General features: G+C 41.6%; 1 long non-coding RNA gene across 2 annotated transcripts in view; it reads left to right on the forward strand.

Annotated features, from left to right (window-relative positions):
• The first annotated feature begins 1,857 nt into the window (after window positions 1-1,857).
• Window positions 1,858-17,957, forward strand: part of LOC112447486 (uncharacterized) — a 55,879-nt gene continuing 39,779 nt past the window's right edge. The window contains exon 1 of one of the 2 annotated variants that reach the window (XR_009495347.1): window positions 1,858-1,982. This is a non-coding gene — a long non-coding RNA (uncharacterized lncRNA). The remainder of the gene's footprint in view (window positions 1,983-17,957) is intronic. The other variant, XR_009495348.1, reaches the window with a different exon arrangement.

A 17,957-nucleotide genomic window follows, 5' to 3' on the forward strand; every position in this document is an offset into this window, starting at 1 on the left:
ACCCTGATCTGACAGGATTAGCACCCTTAAGTCCTTAGAAGAGACAGCACAGAACTCCCTCTCTTTCTCTCTGCTATGTGAATGTACTAAGGAAAGGCCACGTGAGGACAAAGCAGGAAGGCAGCAGCCTTTAAGCCAGGAAGAGAGCTCTCACCAGAAACTGAATTGACTAGCACCTTGTTCTTGGACTTCTCAGTCTCCAGAACTGTGAGAAAATAATTCTCAGTTGTTTAAGCCATCCAGTCTATGATATTTCCTTATGGCAGCCCAAGCAGACTAATACAGTTATTAAAACCAAACCTTGCTCAAGCACTGCATTACCCTGCAGAGTAGAAAGAGAATAGCCATAGTCAAACAGGTGGGTGAGTCAAACATGTTCATGTGCGTGGTCCCTTTGGGAATCAATCTCAGGGTTATCATCATACCACTGGGGTTCAAACACCCTCAAAGTCAGAATGGTTCAAAACATGCTGTAGTTTTTAGAACTGCATGTAGCAGTACTTGAGTGTGTATGGTCAGGGTGAAAGTGAGAAAGATGGCAAAAGCCTTCAAAGAGATGATGTGAATCTGTGTCATGGAGAGTGACTAGTGTGTTTCCAGGGAATAAGGCAGAAGAAAGTGCTCTGTTTTCGTCAGAGGAAACAGAAGTATAAATGAACATGGTGGAATCCTGGATTCTGAGACTTTAATTAGTTCATTAGGGCTGGAGCTTAGGATGGACATGGAGGAGTTTGAAAGATGAGGTTGGGAAGATAAGAAAGAGCTAGTTCCTTAAAAAATGTTCATGCGTTCAGCTTAGAAATTGGACTTTAATCTGTAAGCGATATGGGTGATATAAAAGAATTTAAACCTGTGTAGTTTTGTAGTTCTGAATCAGATTTGTAGTTTAGAAATCTACTTTGTATGTACTGTGGAGATTGAACTGAAACCTAATCTTGGGGTTAGGGCTTGGGATGGGATTTCAGGGAGTGATGCTGGCTCATAAATTCTCTATGAAAGATTTCACAAAAAATCAGGATGCTGCCTTTGATTTACCTCCTTAGCTAAAAGACACACTTCGAATTTTCAACCATTTTAGAATTCAAGTAAGCCTTCTTGCTTTTAATTATGGCATTGGAATAGCTCTTTTTAAAATTTTTTTCTGGAAGAAGAAGTGACTTTTGTTCATGGGAATGCCACACATCATGAGTGACACCCATGGCTCTGGTCCTCCTCCTCAAAACCAGAGTGGCTCCGAAATGAGCAAACCAGGGGCCTGGTGTGAAATTCAGCATTCTCTACTTCTTCTTCTGAACACTCTCTGGTTTCATTTTTAGGAGGTACCCCATTTTGCTATGCTGCTCACTGGAGCAACTTGAATGTTCTTAATTGGATGTTTCAGAGAGCAGTTAAAGAACAAGTAAACGTGCTCACTGAGCAATTCCTAATTCAAGCCCTGAGCCCAGAATTCATAAAAGACACAATCTCACCTTCACCTGGTCAGGGCGATTTAGCCTGCAGTTAGTTGAAGCACAGGGAAAAGTTCAAGCTTTTGTGGTATGAATTGGATGCTTGTGTGTGTGCCTAACTTATGTGTTTATAGCAACTGGGAACTCGCTCCTCTTTGACTCTCTGAAGAGTAACTCACACGTGGAAAAAGGTGGACAGACTGTCCTGTGGTCACTGTGCCTTCCTCTCAGCCTTCTGTTCATTCTTTCCTCTTCAAAGTGTCAGTCCACTGGAGAGGGACTGTTCTCACTTTTATGTGTCACACAGAATCCTAAAAACTGACGTTACCTGTTGGTGCTAACGACAGTGGTGACTGGGTGTTGTGACACCTGCAAACGCCTTTCTTCCTGGGCGCTCATTGTCAATCTGGGAATTTTGTCACCCCGGTTACCCCAGAATGTTTCCTTATGACTACATTCTTACTAGCTCTAAGTAACTCTTTTACTCAACGGGAACAAGGGCCAGATGGCATGCAGACATGTGCTTGAGACTGGGTGAGTCTTATTTGTTCTCTATTTCTTGTTACTTACTGTCACTCCTCAGCTAACCACACATAAGGAACCCACCCTGTGGGCTGTGTTTTTTTTTTTTGCTGTGCATATCTGAAACATGATTATAGTAATGTGCTTTTTATTAACATTATTGCTATTATGGGTTTCTTTTTGTTGTTGTTGTTTCAATCCACCTCATTTTTTGAGGGGGAAGGTGAGATATAAATAAATTCAACAATGTCAGCAGGTCAGCCAGAACACAGATGTGTAAATACAATGAATTTCATCCCCTTCTAATTAAAAAAACCTTGAAATTGTTCCAACAACACTGTTATAGCTCAAAAATAATTTTATTTGGAAAATTCTCTTTTGAAAAATGTCTTCAGAGCTTTTGCCTATCAATCACAGCAAATCATTGTTCTCTGAGGGTGGATTTGATCTTTTTTTTTTTAATTATTGAACAAGTAATTATTAGGTGCTTACTAAGTGGCAGGCAGTATACCAGGTGCAAGGAGCAAGACAGACATGGTTTCTGCCTTCAGAGACATTTAAGATCAAATCTGAGATGAATGTCTGAGCCCTGGAAAATACCTTTACTGATAAGAACAAGATGTGACTGTACAATGACAATCTTAACTGCCGCAAATGACAATTTTAAAGAAGAGATTTAAAACATTTTGAGTAATGGCAGCATCTCTGGAATAACTCAGACACACTGCGTGGAAGACAAGCACTGATTTTTCTTCATGCATCCAGTATAGTTCTATATAGTTTATAAAGCACTTTGTATATATTATGTTAGTCTCTTCTCTCCGGAGCTTCAAATTAGCAATCAGGTTTGAGTACCAGTTTCCTCCACTGGAAAATGAATGATCTCTATGTAGGTGTCTTCTAGGCTAAACATTCTGTAATTCTTATGTCTCCGATCCCATGCATTTATGCTGTGTCCATCACTTAGAATAGTTCCTTGTGATGTCTTTTGCCAAGGACTTTCCAAGCAGAGATGGAAGTCTAGTATATTCTCCTGGGGTGGCGAGCAGTGGTAGGTGGCCTGGCGTTCCACTGAGCTGAGCATTTAGAAGCCTGGCAAGGGATGGATTGAGCTCATCTCTCAGCCATAGAAGGAGGAGCAGAGGGAAGCTGAAGTTGAAGTACTAAGTGAGGAAACTTCCTTTGCAGTGAAGAAAGTCTGAAACAGCAAGTTCAGGGGATCAGGCAGAAGGAGAAATAAGACTCAAAGACTGAAAAAAAAAATTGGCTAGATAAAGAAGTTGAAGAGGTAGAACTTAAAAAGCTACCTGAAGAAACACGATTTATTCTTCTGGGTGCTAGAGTGAGAGCCTAAGAACCACTAGAATGATAAACAAACAAACAAAAAAAAACGGAAAAAAAAATTAAGTTGATTTTTTCCTTAACACCATTAGTGGCTGGACACAGAAAATAAAGTGAAAATGTAGCTCTGTTCTACAACATTACCTTATCAAATTTCCAAACCAGAAGCCCATTCCTGTTAAAAAAAAAAAAAAAATGCAGAGTGTTCATCAAAGAGAACATCTTGATGATTTCCAGATAGAACAAGTATTTAGAGATTGAAATGGAAATTTGTCTTGACAGCTCATCCTCAGCATTTTGGACCTTCTTTGTCCACATCGAAAATAAGATGCCAGTCAAAGTATTAAGTAGATATAACAATCTCTTCTTATGAAAAAAAAAAATTGTATACAGCATAAAAAATACAGAAGTTTTATTTTAAGACTTTGCTGCTGGGGACTTCCCTGGTGGTTCAGTGGTTAAGAATCGGCCTGCCAATGTAGGGGACACCAGTTGGATCCCTGATCTGGGAAGATCCCACGTGCCTCAGAGTAACCGAACCTGTGAGCTACAACTACTGATGCCCAGGTTCTAGAACCCATGCTCCACAACAAGAAAAGCTACCTCAGCAAAACACCCACACACCGCAGCTAGAGAGTAGCCTCTGCTCGCTGCAACTAGAGAAAGCCCACTCACAGCAAAAGACCCAGCACAGCCAAAAAAAAAAAAATAATTACTTTTGGTTATAATTCTACTAAAAATCTTCTCATAAAAATACTTTGCTGCTCATCCCAGAAAAGTAAGTGGAGTATTTGCAAATGTCATAGCCATAATAAGAGATCAAAGAAGCCCCTGGTGGCTTTGGCCACACACACACACACACACACACAGAGACACACAGACAACACACATACACGTTATGGATTCAGGAGAAATTGTGAGAGCATCTCCAGGAGCAGTGGGTATGACAGGGCCTCTTTGCTGAAACTTTTCCTTTGGGCCCAGCATTCTGGCTCATTTGTACTGCATGTTCAAAGTTCATACCTGTGTTCTCCCGGCACGGCTTACCCATGAGCACAACAAATTGTTCCAGGTGGGAAGAAGATACAGCGGATATAAGTATACAGAAATCATGGGTGTAAAAAGCTGCTGATAATGTGTTTCTAGTTTTCTACTTATGTTTTTGTGTCATTTGCACCTCTAGACACATTTTGGTAGCCGCATTTCAGCCTCATCTGCAGTTTGATTTTGCTTGCTGTCCTGCTTACTTTTCAACCTTTTTCTGGAAGTTTCCTAAGTATCTAGGTGTTTTGCTAGTCAGCCACCTTCCAGAATTTCAGCACCAAGAAGTCTGCTCACAGTACTTTTTGTTTTGCTGTTGCTGTTTTCTCTCCCTCAACAAATTTGTAGCAGTAGGTCACACTTTTATCGAGAAACTTTATTTTACATTTGCTCTCCATTTTGGCTCTATTATTAGGCTATGCTTCTGGTATTCTGATCCCGCTTCATTTCCAGGATGCTTGTTGACGTCAGTGGGGGACCTAGGTAGAAAGGTGGGCACAGTCCTTGGCTGGGCTCCACGGACTGTTTTGGGAAAAAGTGTATGGCCTCCTGGAGGTGGGACATCTGTAGGATGGACCCCTGTTCATTTCCTACAGACAGTGGAGCCTCTGCGTCATGTTTAATGCAACTGCCGGTACAGGATGATATACTTGCTCAACCACCCAAATATATTGACTTTCTGTTAAAAGGCTTTTAACATAAATTTTAGGAGATTAACAAAACACATCACAGACTGTTGCTGAGAAGGCAGGCTTTTTAACTCTGTTTCTCCTCCATTGATTTTAGTTAATATATTTCCACCCCCCTCCTTAGTTTACTGTACCTTTTAATTTGTTATTCATTTGTTTGAAACCAGAACTCTGCTGAGGCGCTCTGGACCCACAGGAACTGAAATAGTTTGCCTTCATTATCGGGTAGACCTGCTCGAGTCTGTAGCCCCTGACAGAAACCACAAGACTGTACAAACTGGCAACTGTGGGTTTGTCTGTTCTCTATTGATTCTATTTCTGGAAAAAAACACGAACCAATGGGTGAGCCATGTGACTGTACAACTGACCCAAGGCTCCCATCAGAAGGGGGATGGAGACCTTTTTCAGACTGGCCGTAATGGGACCTTGACACTTTTCAGTTTGCTTCTTAACCATGGCCTTTGATAGCTCTGACTTAGAAGTTTAACTCCTTGTATTCTGGAATACAAAACTGCTATAGAATCTTAAGATTCTAGAGAATGTTATTCAAGATGCCATCCAACCATCTTGTCCTCTGTTGTCCCCTTCTCCTCCTGCCTTAAAAAAAAAAAAAAAAAATTGGTCATTTTGTCCCAAATATTTAATACAAACGTGATATAACTTTGCTTATAAAGTGTCTTTGTTCTTCTAATGTGAGAATTACAAGACAACTCCACCCAAACACTTCAAAAGAAAATGATACACGCGTACCTTTTAAACTATGGAACTGCAACTGCTGTAGTATTTATTTTTCTTGAGCTTTGGTACTGGCGCTAAATACCAATATTCAAGTAAATAGAACGCATGACGCCTATGTGGTATGGCCTAATGGGAGAGTTCTGGCCTTGCTGTAAACAAGCTCTGTGTCCTTATCTTCTCGTTCCTTCTCCCATTACATGTGAGATGACCAGATGATCTCTTAAGATCTATTCTAGCTCTAAGATTCAGAGTGAGTAAAAGCTCTTGATAACACCAGAGAGATCCAGGTAGGGAGAACACATCCTATTAAACACACACACACTCAACAGAAAAACCAAAATAGCTCCCCACACCTCCTCCCCCAACAATGACAATGCAGCCATCTGTTGGACGTTCCATTTCACTTAGCAGCTGCTTGCAGATACAGAAATCTGCATTCCTCCCGCTCTCGTGCTGGTATGCATGCAGCATGTGTGGGTACTAGCATTTGACTCTCCCACCCAAAGGAATGGCTTTCATTGAATAAAAATGATCACAGAAGGTTTCCGTACTCTCCCAATGCTGTTTTCCTGATAATAAGCATTTGGAACTATGTCTCCTCCCCTGTGTATTAAAATAAACCCTCTTAAAGATATGCACATCAAACAGTCATCTGAAAATTGAAGAGGACAACCAGGAAAAGGCTTCCGTGAAACTCCTGTTTTGTCAGAAACTTCCGCTTTGCAGGAGCGTGGGAGAGGTTGGAATGTAAAGTTCCATTTTATTTCTATTTTGTCAATACCTCCAACACTGCACTTAAGCTCTGAGAAATAAATATTGTACAAAAAGGAACCAGGAGGCTTTTAAAAGCAATAATAATCTCACCCTCAAACTAAATGAAAAAAAAAAAAAATAGGATGAATCTCCAAAGGGGATAGAAAGTGAAGTCCTTTAAATCCTTTCACCCCCACCCCCTTGCCTCTTCTCCAGGGCTGAATTTTGTCCTCTACGTGGTGGACTGTATAAAGTGGTATATCATTTAAAAAGAGGCACTTGGGTTGGGGGTTGAGAGGAGCCGCAGTTACGAACAACAAAAAGGGGTCCTACAAGCCATGCAGACGGAGAACCTTGGGTAAAATTGGATCTGCTTTTGAGTACATAATTTAGGACATTTGTTCCAAGATTACTGTGGTTTTCTATAAATGTTAGTTTGCCGTATTATTTTCCATGAACTACTTTTCCAAAATGCAGAATATTTTGCCCCCCAAACATGGAAGCACTAAAGCTCAGATGAGGCACTGATTCATGGGGAGTCACCCAGAAACAGCTGGTCAGCCATCTGCAGCCCCAGAGCCCTCTTATTTTTACTTTGTTCAGCTAATTCTTTATGTAGAGGGGAGGAAGATGCGTTGGTCCTGGGAGAAGTGTGTGACTCGTGTAAGAAAACGATGACTAACTCCTGCCCGAGACTGGGATCTGGTGGCCTGATGTGCTGATTTGGAGGGCACACGTTTCCTATGTGCATTAGGCTCTCAGCTCTTGACTACATGTGCATTATTTTCTGTGCATCCGGTTCTTTGGGAAAAGGAAAGAAATGATGATATGCCATTGATCGTTCTGTGGGAATTGTTCCAGGTTAGAGCACCCCAGAGAGCCATAACCAGTCTTTTCAAGGCAGGCAGAAGAGCCTGCAGAATCCAGGACTGGTCTGGAAGTCAGACCCAAGAGTCTGCTCCTTCCTCCCTCAAGGGCCCCCTGAATTAGGCCTTCGAACTGCCCTAGAGTCTGTGGTCAAAAAATGGTGGGGATAAAGGCACTGGTTGACACCATTTAAAAGAAAAACCATGGCTCAGTGCCATAGTCATGTGAAGTCAAAACGCGGAGTAAATGTTTAGGTGGTGCTGTTTGATTTTACATTTTGTCGTTACTCTCATAAAGCTGTGGCTAATTCAAGCAGAATAGCCGTTTGCCTTCCAGAGTGAGTCAGGGGGTCTTGTTGACAGAAGGTGGATACTTCCATTATCCCTCCCTTGTGGTACCCAAGGCAGTTCATTCAGATGACAGAGCCAGATGACTGTGTGGGAAGGAAAATGCTCTTCCGGTTCTAGAAGGAAGGTTTTTTGGTGCACAGGTGTATGCTGCTTACAGGTAGGTGTAATTATAGTTTAATCAGATTCTTCAGTGTCTCTAGAGACCACTTTTGGCACACCATTTAATATTTTCCTCAAATCATCAAAATCTTTTACCCATTCCCCCCAAAACATGAGTATATGTGTGTGTACGCACACATACACAATACATATGTATGTGTATCTTCCTTGTTTGATTGAATTTTTTAATTGAAGTATAGTTGGTTTACAGCATTGTGTTAGTTTCATGTGTGCAGCAAAGGGATTCAGTTACACATATATACATATATATATATTTTTCAGATTCTTTTCTTATATTGAGTATAGCTTCTTGTGCTATGCAGTAGGTTCTTATCAGTTATCTATTTTATATATAGTAGCATGTATATGTTAACCTCAAACTCCTAATTTATCCTCCCCCCTACCTTTCCCCATTGTTTTCTATGTCTGTGGGTCTACTTCTGTTTTGTGTATAAGTTAATTTATATGTTTTCTTTTTATATATCCCACATACAAGCAATATTTTACGATATTTGTCTTTGGCTTACTTAGTATGATAATCTCTTTTTTATTTTGGCTTGTTTTCACTAAGGTTTTTAGTTTCCTTAATGACTTTCATAACTACATTGCAAGATAAATCGTAATGTTTCTCCATAAAAGGTAGAGAAGAGAAGCTTTTACTGCTACATGTCACCTGTGGGGCATTAACCCAGGATCTAATTCACCAACCACTTCTAACTTTTCCTGGTGTACAATTATGAAAAGGCTCTCGGACAGTTAACCAGAACAAAAGACAAGCACCTTTAATTGATGAGGCATACAGTTTTTAAAAAAGAATTGAAAAACCATCTGTACTGTCAACTTTTGTGTCTCTTATTCATTCCTGTTTACTCTGCTATTCAATCCAAATAAAGATTGTTTCCACCTCAGCAACACAAAAATCCCATGGACTACCCTTCAGGCTGTCAGTCAGAGGAAAGATATACATATGCCTAGAGTATACACTTGTGCTTGTTCACAGTGTTATTTGGGGAAAATATGTTGCATGTTCTCCTGGCTCTCCTAGTTTTACATTTTGAATTAATGCAATTTATTCTAATTTATGACAACTGTTTGAAAGGCTTGCTCTCCATTTTCCCATTTATAAAGAAGTTATTTACATAGAGGGGAAGAGCAGTAGGAGAGAATTGCTCTGTGTGGTCAGCTGGAAAAATCCAGTGGACTCTGTCTTGGAGTCAGCATTGTGCCCTGAAGCTGATGGTAACTCTCTCTTCTGCCACTTTGGTGATAGGAATGAAATTATGAGAACCTTTCTCCTACTTCTTAAAGAAAGTCTTATACAATTGAGCTAATTACCTCCCCCTCCTCTCTCGTTCTCTCTTCCTGTATTTATATAGCAGCTATCACCATAGTACCTACACTCGTTGATAAGAGTGCTATTTTAGAAAAAAAAGAAAAAAAGGCACAAGGCAAGGGGGGAAAAAAAAAAACCTAGATTCTTCCTTGTCATAGTATAAGGATCCTGTAAGGCCAAAAATCATAAGTCTGAATGATTTTAGAGATTTTTAAAGAGCCCTAAATAAAAGAGATTAACCTCATTGTACCTGGAACAGTGCTTCAACTATAGTGGGTATGCATAAAGGATGTTTGTTGATTGGCATCACTAGTATCTATTCTGGAGAAGGCAATGGCACCACACTCCAGTACTCTTGCCTGGAAAATCCCATGGACGGAGGAGCCTGGTAGGCTGCAGACCATGGGGACACGACTGAGCAACTTCACTTCCACTTTTCCCTTTCATGCATTGGAGAAGGAAATGGCAACCCACTCCAGTGTTCTTGCTTGGAGAATCCCAGGGACGGGGGAGCCTGGTGGGCCGCTGTCTATGGGGTCGCACAGAGTCAGACACGACTGAAGCGACTTAGCAGCAGCAGCAGCAGCAGCAGCAGCAGCAGCAGTATCTATTCATCTCAAAATTCTTATTTAAAAATACAGTCTCATCCCTGAGTGCTCTGCTCTGCCTTCATTCTTACCTTCTGAGCTTGTTCACCTCATGGTGAAGAGGGAACTCAGAAAGATGGGCAGGAATATGTATTGACTTCATTATAGAATTGGAGAAGGCAATGGCAACCCACTCCAGTACTCTTGCCTGGGAAATCCCATGGACGGAGGAGCCTGGTGGGCTGCAGTCCATGGGGTTGAGAGGAGTTGGACACGACTGAGCAACTTCACTTTCACGCATTGGAGAAGGAAATGGCAACCCACTCCAGTGTTCTTGCCTGGAGAATCCCAGGGATGGGGGAGCCTGGTGGGCTGCCGTCTATGGGGTCGCACAGAGTCGGACACGACTGAAGCGACTTAGCAGCAGCAGCAGCATTATAGAATCTGGTTCTTACTTGGGGCTTTCATGAAATTCTTTTGGCATATGGTGCTTATCCAGCTAATTGTGCATACACACAAAGTTGTATATGGATACTTATAACTTCAATTACTTATATCATTAAAAGAAATCACAAGTCATAGAAACTAAGACTTGTTTTTATGGGCCAGATATTGTTCTAATTCATTCATTTTATTAACTCACTTAATTCTCATAACATCTCTGGGAGGTATCAGTTCAGTCAGTTCAGTCTCTCAGTAGTGTCTGACTCTTTGCAACCCCATGAACCACAGCACGCCAGGCTTTGCTGTCCGTCACCAACTCCCAGAGCTTACCCAGACTCACGTCCATTGAGTCGGTGATGCCATCCAGCCATCTCATCCTCTGTCGTCCCCTTCTCCTCCTGCCCTCCATCTTTCCCAGCATCAGGGTCTTTTCAAATGAGTCAGCTCTTTGCATTAGCTGGCCAAAGTATTGAATTTTTAGCTTCAACATCAGTCCTTCCAATGAACACCCAGGACTGATCTTTAGGACGGACTGGTTGGATCTCCTTGCAGTCCAAGGGACTCTCAAGAGTCTTCTCCAACACCACAGTTCAAAAGCATCAATTCTTCGGCGCTCAGCTTTCTTTATAGTCCAACTCTCACATCCATACATGACTACTGGAGAAACCATAGCCTTGACTAGACAGACCTTTGTTGACAAAGTAATGTGTCTGCTTTTTAATATGCTGTCTAGGTTGGTCATAACTTTCCTTCCAAGGAGTAAGCATCTTTTAATTTCATGGTCACAGTCACCATCTGCAGTGATTTTGGAGCCCCCAAAAATAAAGTCAGCCACTGTTTCCCCATCTATTATAAATTAAGAAGCTGAGCAATGGAGAGGTTAATTAAATAGCCCATGATCATACAGTTGGTAATAACCAGTGAAAGGGATTTGAACCCAGGCATACCACATTATCATGGAGTAGGAAATGGCAACCTGCTCCAATATTCTTGTCTGGAAAATACTATGAATAGAGGTGCCTGGTTGGTTCCGGTCCATTGGCTCGCAAAGAGTCCGATGCAACTGAGCACATACCACGTTATGCCTTCTCTGTCTCAAACAATTTCATATTAGAAACTAGGACTACAACAAAAGCCCTCAGGGTAGTATGATTTTAGGGCCTGAATCTTGCCAGTACGTACTAATCTGCTGAACCTCAAATTTAATCTAACATCAGGGTAGGTAGAACTGTTCCATATTATTATTTGTTTATGTAGCTTTAAAATGTTTAATGCAGGGCCTACTTAGTCTGTGAAGTCCATGGCTTTACACTAAAACCATACATTCATTATGTAGACATTTATTGAGCAACTACTATATAAAATGCTGCACATAGAATGAGAAATCATTTTGCTTTTATGGATAGCTCAGTCTGTTGGGTGGGAGAAACTCAAATACATTAACAAATGGTTTAAATGATGCTTAAGTGTCACTGCCAGAATCTACAAAATGTGGCAGCAAGGAGGAAGGACTTTGGTGTGTGGATAATAGGGGCTAGGGCTGAGTAGAGGCCGGGCTACATGAGAACTAGATTCTTGAACTGAAGGTTTGCAGAGGCAACTCAGTGAGAACAATCTAGGGAGTGGAAGCAGTTTGTTTAAAGACTTGAAGGTATGAAAGAGCATGATGCTGAATGTGGTAGAGCTGAAGCGAGATGCCAAGGTGATGAGCCCTGAGGTTAGAAGCGTAAGCAGGGATCAGACCGTGAAGGACCACCTCTGCCCCTCGTCTGTAGGTAAAGGCAAACGTGAGGGATGACAAGAAGGGTGCTCCGCCTAATCGAGTTTCTTTTTTGGAAAATGAGCTCAGAATGACCTCATGACCTGGAGGTCCTGATAAAACTAAGGGGAAGAGGGACAGTGAAGGGATATTCTGGCGTAGTATTAGAGACTGAACATGCTTTTAATGCTCATACCAAGCTTGTGTACCAGGTATTATCTCCAGTGCCCTGCACTGTCCAGATCTTCTTCCTAACCCTTCGACCACATCTCCCCAGCCGCTTCTGCTGCCTGTCTTCTTGAGCTTTCTTCTTGGCTCCTCTGTTTCTCACACTTCTCAGCCCAGCACACTCCTCTTCTTGTCCTCTGCTCATGCCCTTCTCTCCCCCTTGAAAAGCACTCCTTCTGAAGCAAGCCCCTACATTTCACACGTTCCATTCAGAAGTCCGGGAATCAGAAGCTCAGGAATCATCTTGCTCTCATGACTTCTCTCTCAGTACTGAACTCAACCCCATGTCCTGTTTCCAGTCTTAAGTATCTTTTGACAAGTCTCTTTGTTGCAGATTTGGTTAAAGTGAAGCTTGTTCTTACCTCTACTCTTGCAGCAGCATTTTAGCTAGTCTTAACTATATCTGGCTATCTGAGTAATGTTTTTTACTAGTAACCTGACCTCTACTCTTCTATTTAAAATTCATTGGCTCCCTATTGTGTTTGTGTGTGTGTTAGTAGCTCAGTTGTGTCCAACTCTTTGTGACCCCACAGACTGTAACCTGCTAGACTTCTTTGTCCATGGGATTCTCCAGGCAAGAATACTGGAGTGGATTGCCATTCCCTTCTCCAGGCTCCCTATCAAACAAATATATATATATATATACACACACACACAAATATATATATAATATATATATATACACAAATATATATATACACACAAATATATATAAACATATATATATATATATAGTTTTCTAAGAATGATCTACAGGGACCCCTAGATTGGGCCAACAATTTCATCTTAAACCTCATTTCCCATTGCTAGCTAGCACATGGCCTGGCAACAGTAAGAACTCAAAAAACATTTGTTGGATGAATAAATGAATGAATGAATGACCCCCAACTTGCTTAAACTGCTGTGTTTAAAAGAATTAGAGGTATAGATAATCTAAAATACCTTCATTTTCATTTTCAGTTACTATCCCAAGGTAGCTAGTGATACTCAAAATATTAATAATCAAAGCCTCAGCATTGACCAGTTAGAAGGGGCATGGGCTGCGTGTCACTGTACATGTTCACTATCAACCTGGCTGGACTTCTCTTTTCAACACAAGTTGAGTGTGTTCTCATTTGCACCAGGCAGAAGTGGTTCTGCATAGAGTTCTCTGCCTTTGGACATTATTCTAGAAGCCTCCTCCAGCCCCATTTTGATTCTTCTCTGAAGCAGCTTAAGGGCCAAGAGACTGGAAGGATGGTTTTATAGATGAGAGATTCACAGATCTTTAAGATGAGAGCAGCCCCAGTGTTCCTGGTGGATGTGATTCAGGGAGGACAGGCACTGTACACATTTTGTTGCTGTCCCTCCAGAATAGCCTTGGAGGGTACACATAGACTTTCCCTTTTTTTGAACCACTAGTGTTCCGTGAACTTTTCAGTCAAACCCTCTTTTCTCCCATTATACTCACCCCTTTCTCATCTTTTTCTGTTACCTATGAGTGTTTCAACCCTCCCAATGCTTCTTCCTCCCTTTCTTCCTCTTCCACAAACATTCCCAGATCCTTACTTGAAGAAAATTGTGATCTGTCTTATGAATTGCGAAAGGAGTACATCAAGGCTGTATATTGTCACCCTGCTTATTTAACTGTACATGATGCAGTGTACATCATGCGAAATGCCAGGCTGGATGAAGCACAAGCTGGAATCAAGATTGCCGGGAAAAATAACGATAACCTCAGACATGAAGATGACACCACCCTTATGGCAGAAAGTGAAGAAGAGCTAAAGAGCCACTTGATGAAAGTGAAAGAGGAGAGTGAAAATATTGACTTAAAGCTCAACATTCAGAAAACCAAGATCATGACATCTGATCCCATCACTTCATGGCAAATAGATGGGGAAATAATGGGAACAGTGAGAGACTTTATTTTGGGGGCTCCAACACTGCAAATGGTGATTGCAGCCATGAAATTAAAAGATGCTTGCTCCTTGGAAGAAAAGCTATGACCAACCTAGACAGCATATTAAAAAGCAGAAACATTACTTTACCAACAAAGATCCTTCTAGTCAAAGCTATGGTTTTTCCAGTAGTCATGCATGGATGTGAGAGATGTACCTTAAAGAAAGCTGAGCACCGAAGAATTGATGCTTTTGAACTGTGGTGTTGGAGAAGACCCTTGAGAGTCCCTTGGACTGCAAGGACATCCAACCAGTCCATTCTAAAGGAGATCAGTCCTGGGTGTTCATTGGAAGGACTGATGTTGAAGCTGAAACTCCAATACTTTGGCCAGCTAATGCAAAGAGCTGACTCATTTGAAAAGACCCTGATGCTGGGAAAGATTGAAGGTGGGAAAAGTGGATGACAGAGGGTGAGATGGTTGGATGGCATCACTGACTCAATGGATGTGAGTTTGAGTAAGCTCTGGGAGTTGGTGATGGACAGGGAGGCCTGGCGTGCTGCAGTCCATGGGGTCACAAAGTCCGACACGACTGAGCGACTGAACTGAACTGTCTTACATATTTAGCATATTCATTAAGAAACATCACCTAAGAATCAAATAAATATTGCTTTTGTGCCTCCTCTCACAAAACAAAATTAAAACAAGACAAAAAGGTAACTTTTTTACTTGACTAAAAAACAAAAATAAAAATTGATTTTTTTTTTTATTCAGTGAGGCAGTGATTTTTATTAACGAGGCAGTGATTTATTGTATTAAAAAACAAAAGAAACCAAAACCCTATTGTGGCCAGAGTACTTAAACAGATTAAAAAAAGGCGAATGAAAAGAGAGACTGATAAGGAGGAGGAGGAAAAGGTGCAGGAAGAGAAGGAGATTTCACAGGTCAAAAATTAAAAGGGAAGAGTGAAGTCAAAGAAAGGGAACTGGACAAATATATAAGTAGCCTGTAATGACCACACCCCCTTTCTGGTTGTCAATCTTTCCCTTCTCAACTCACATGGAATCCCTGTTCAACCAAAGGAAGATGAGCCAGAAGGGAAGAAATTACATCTGATTTTGTTCACAAACAGGGTAGAGGACCCACTGTGTACTCGGTATTGTTCTAGACGGTTGGGAATCTTTACCAGTAATTTATGTTGTGGATCTTCTGTGTTTCTTTTTATGTTAAGAGGATGTTCTTTTCAGAGGAACATTTATTTTGTCAGCCTCCCTTTTTGTCAGTTGCTTTGTGCGCCAGCCAAAACCAAAGGCAAAAAAGTAGGTAAAAAAAAAGCAAAAGAATAAAATCCTGCACATAAAAACCTTACAGAGATTTATATTCAGTATGCTGCAGCGAGAAGGTTCAGCCCTTTTCTTGTCGTATTTGCATCTGTTTCACTATCTCCAAAAGGAATTAGCAGAATAAACCCCCACTGTACCTGGTGGAAGTAATTCACAGCGGCAACTTCACTGGTGCGGCTGGATATTCATGCTAATGTACAGGAGTTAAATATAGCACAGAACAAGTGTGTCAGAAGGAAAAAACAAAGCAACTGACTTGACACTGCAAGGGGTGGGGTGGGGGAGGCGAGATGATTATACTTTTAAGCACCAGCATAAACTGCAAACTCGGTAAACTGATGAGACAAGAATGTGGTGACTACATTGAACTGAGTCATGCTAACCTAATATCCTCAGTGGTAAACAAACAAACAAACAAAACCCCCCAAAAGAACAACTAAAAATGCTGCCTAGATGAGTGTGGATAAGAGAGTCTGGAATAGAAACAAAAATGTGGTAATGTTGATTAATAAGCAGGTTCGATAGGAGAGATGCGGTTCTCTTAAGTTTTCTGGGGTTTTCCCCCATTTCTAATGGGAGACGGCGCTAAGACCACACACCATTGGGTATAATCAGCAGTTGCATATGCTTGTCGTGTAAATCGTATAGTTCCCGTTGCCTGATTGTTACATACCACTTTGAAAACTCTAGAGGAAATGCCTCATGGGCAGTGACTTAAAGGAAGGAGCTCTGTTCTGAGAAATTGATCCACGGTCATGAGATTTTTGCCTCTGGCTGTGGAAATGTGGCTTCAACACGTAAGTACCCCATTCTTCCCCCAGGAGACCGTGTGATGTATGAACAAAAGCACTGGATGCGGAATCGCGACAACGGTTAACGCTTCTTTCACTAACGTTAGTGCCGTCTTGAAAAAATTAACTTCTTAGATGTCATTTCTTTATTTCATTTCTAAAGTAAGATGGTTACGCCAGATAACCTCAACCCCTCTTTCTGGCTCTGACATTCCAGATTCTCAGTAGATTGAAATGCCAAATGCCCCGTTCATCACTAAATGTAGAAATGGGGGAGGGGGAAATGCCTCAACCACAGAGGATGGAGTATGGCTTTCTGTGCTTGGAGGCTGCTGTGGACGAGCCTACCCTTCCTCAGGGCATTGAACACCATCTTTAGGGGGACTTATTTACGTTAAACCATAACTGCATTATCTATACCTTAGCACAGCTGGTTCTGTATAGCTACTACCTCTTTAGTTAACTGATATGTTCCCAGGGCTTGGTACAGTCACTAGCACTTACTGAGTACTCAGAAAATCTTTGGTGAATGAGTGAAATAATTATCTCCTGGGAAACTGATACCTAAATGAGATTTAGAAGGCTGTACAGGATAATGAGCACTTTCAGGGCAAAAGATACTGAGTGCAGCCATGGATAAGAGCAAGACCTTGGTGTTCAGACCTTGACTCTTATCACTTACTATCTTGTTGACCTTAGGCAAGTGACTTAATCTCTCCAAGTCTAATGCTCTTCCAGAGAAAGTGGGGTTAAAATGTTATCTCTCTCATATGGACAAGGTGAAGGTTGAATGAGTACTGAATTATGAGGAAATGAACAGATTGCCAGCTAGTATCCAGAGAAAAATAAATTCAGCAAAGAGAATGTACAGGATCTAGATTGGATGCAGGATGTGATATGAGCTTTGGCTGAGGCATTAATACAGGGCTTTCTGTGGGGAGAGTGAGCTGGAACCATAGTGAAGCTCATTTCCTGGGGCAAAGGGCACTGGCCAGGTCAACTCTAGTGCCTGGCTAACGTGAAGGCAGAGTATTCAGAGAATATTGCCCAAATTCATGTTGGGTCCCAGAAAATATGGGACTGGTGGTGTGCACATGGAATGGTAGAGAGTTTTCTGACGTTCTCCAGATGCTTTTGGATTTGAAGGTAGCCTCTCTGTGTAGGGCAGGACCAGTTTCCCAGGTGGCGCTAGTGGTAAAGAACCTGCCTGCCAATCCCGATGCAGGAGATGTAAGAGACGTGGATTTGATCCCTGGGTTGGGAAGATCCTCTGGAGAAGGAAATGACAACCCTCTCCACTATTCTTGCCTGGAAAACCCCATGGACAAAGGAACCTGACAGGATGTAGTCCTATAGAGTCAGACACAACGGAAGTGACTTAGCACAGCAGACAGTGACTGAAGGGCTAGGAAGCAAGGGATTAGAAAGTGTTGGACAGGGTGTTAGACCTGGAACAAGTGAGGCTGAGATTCAGGATGGGCCCAAATCTTCTAGAACTAACACCAAACGAAGATGCCCTTTTCATCATAGGGGATTGGAATCCAAAAGTAGGAAGTCAGGAGATATTGAAATAACAGGCATGTTTGACCTCGGAGTACAAAATGAAGCAGGGCAAAGGCTAACAGAGTTTTCTCAAGAGAACATGCTGGTCATAGCAAACACTCTTTTCCAACCACCCAAGAGAT

Source organism: Bos taurus, chromosome 7 (assembly GCF_002263795.3).
Source record: "Bos taurus isolate L1 Dominette 01449 registration number 42190680 breed Hereford chromosome 7, ARS-UCD2.0, whole genome shotgun sequence".
NCBI lineage: Eukaryota > Metazoa > Chordata > Mammalia > Artiodactyla > Bovidae > Bos > Bos taurus.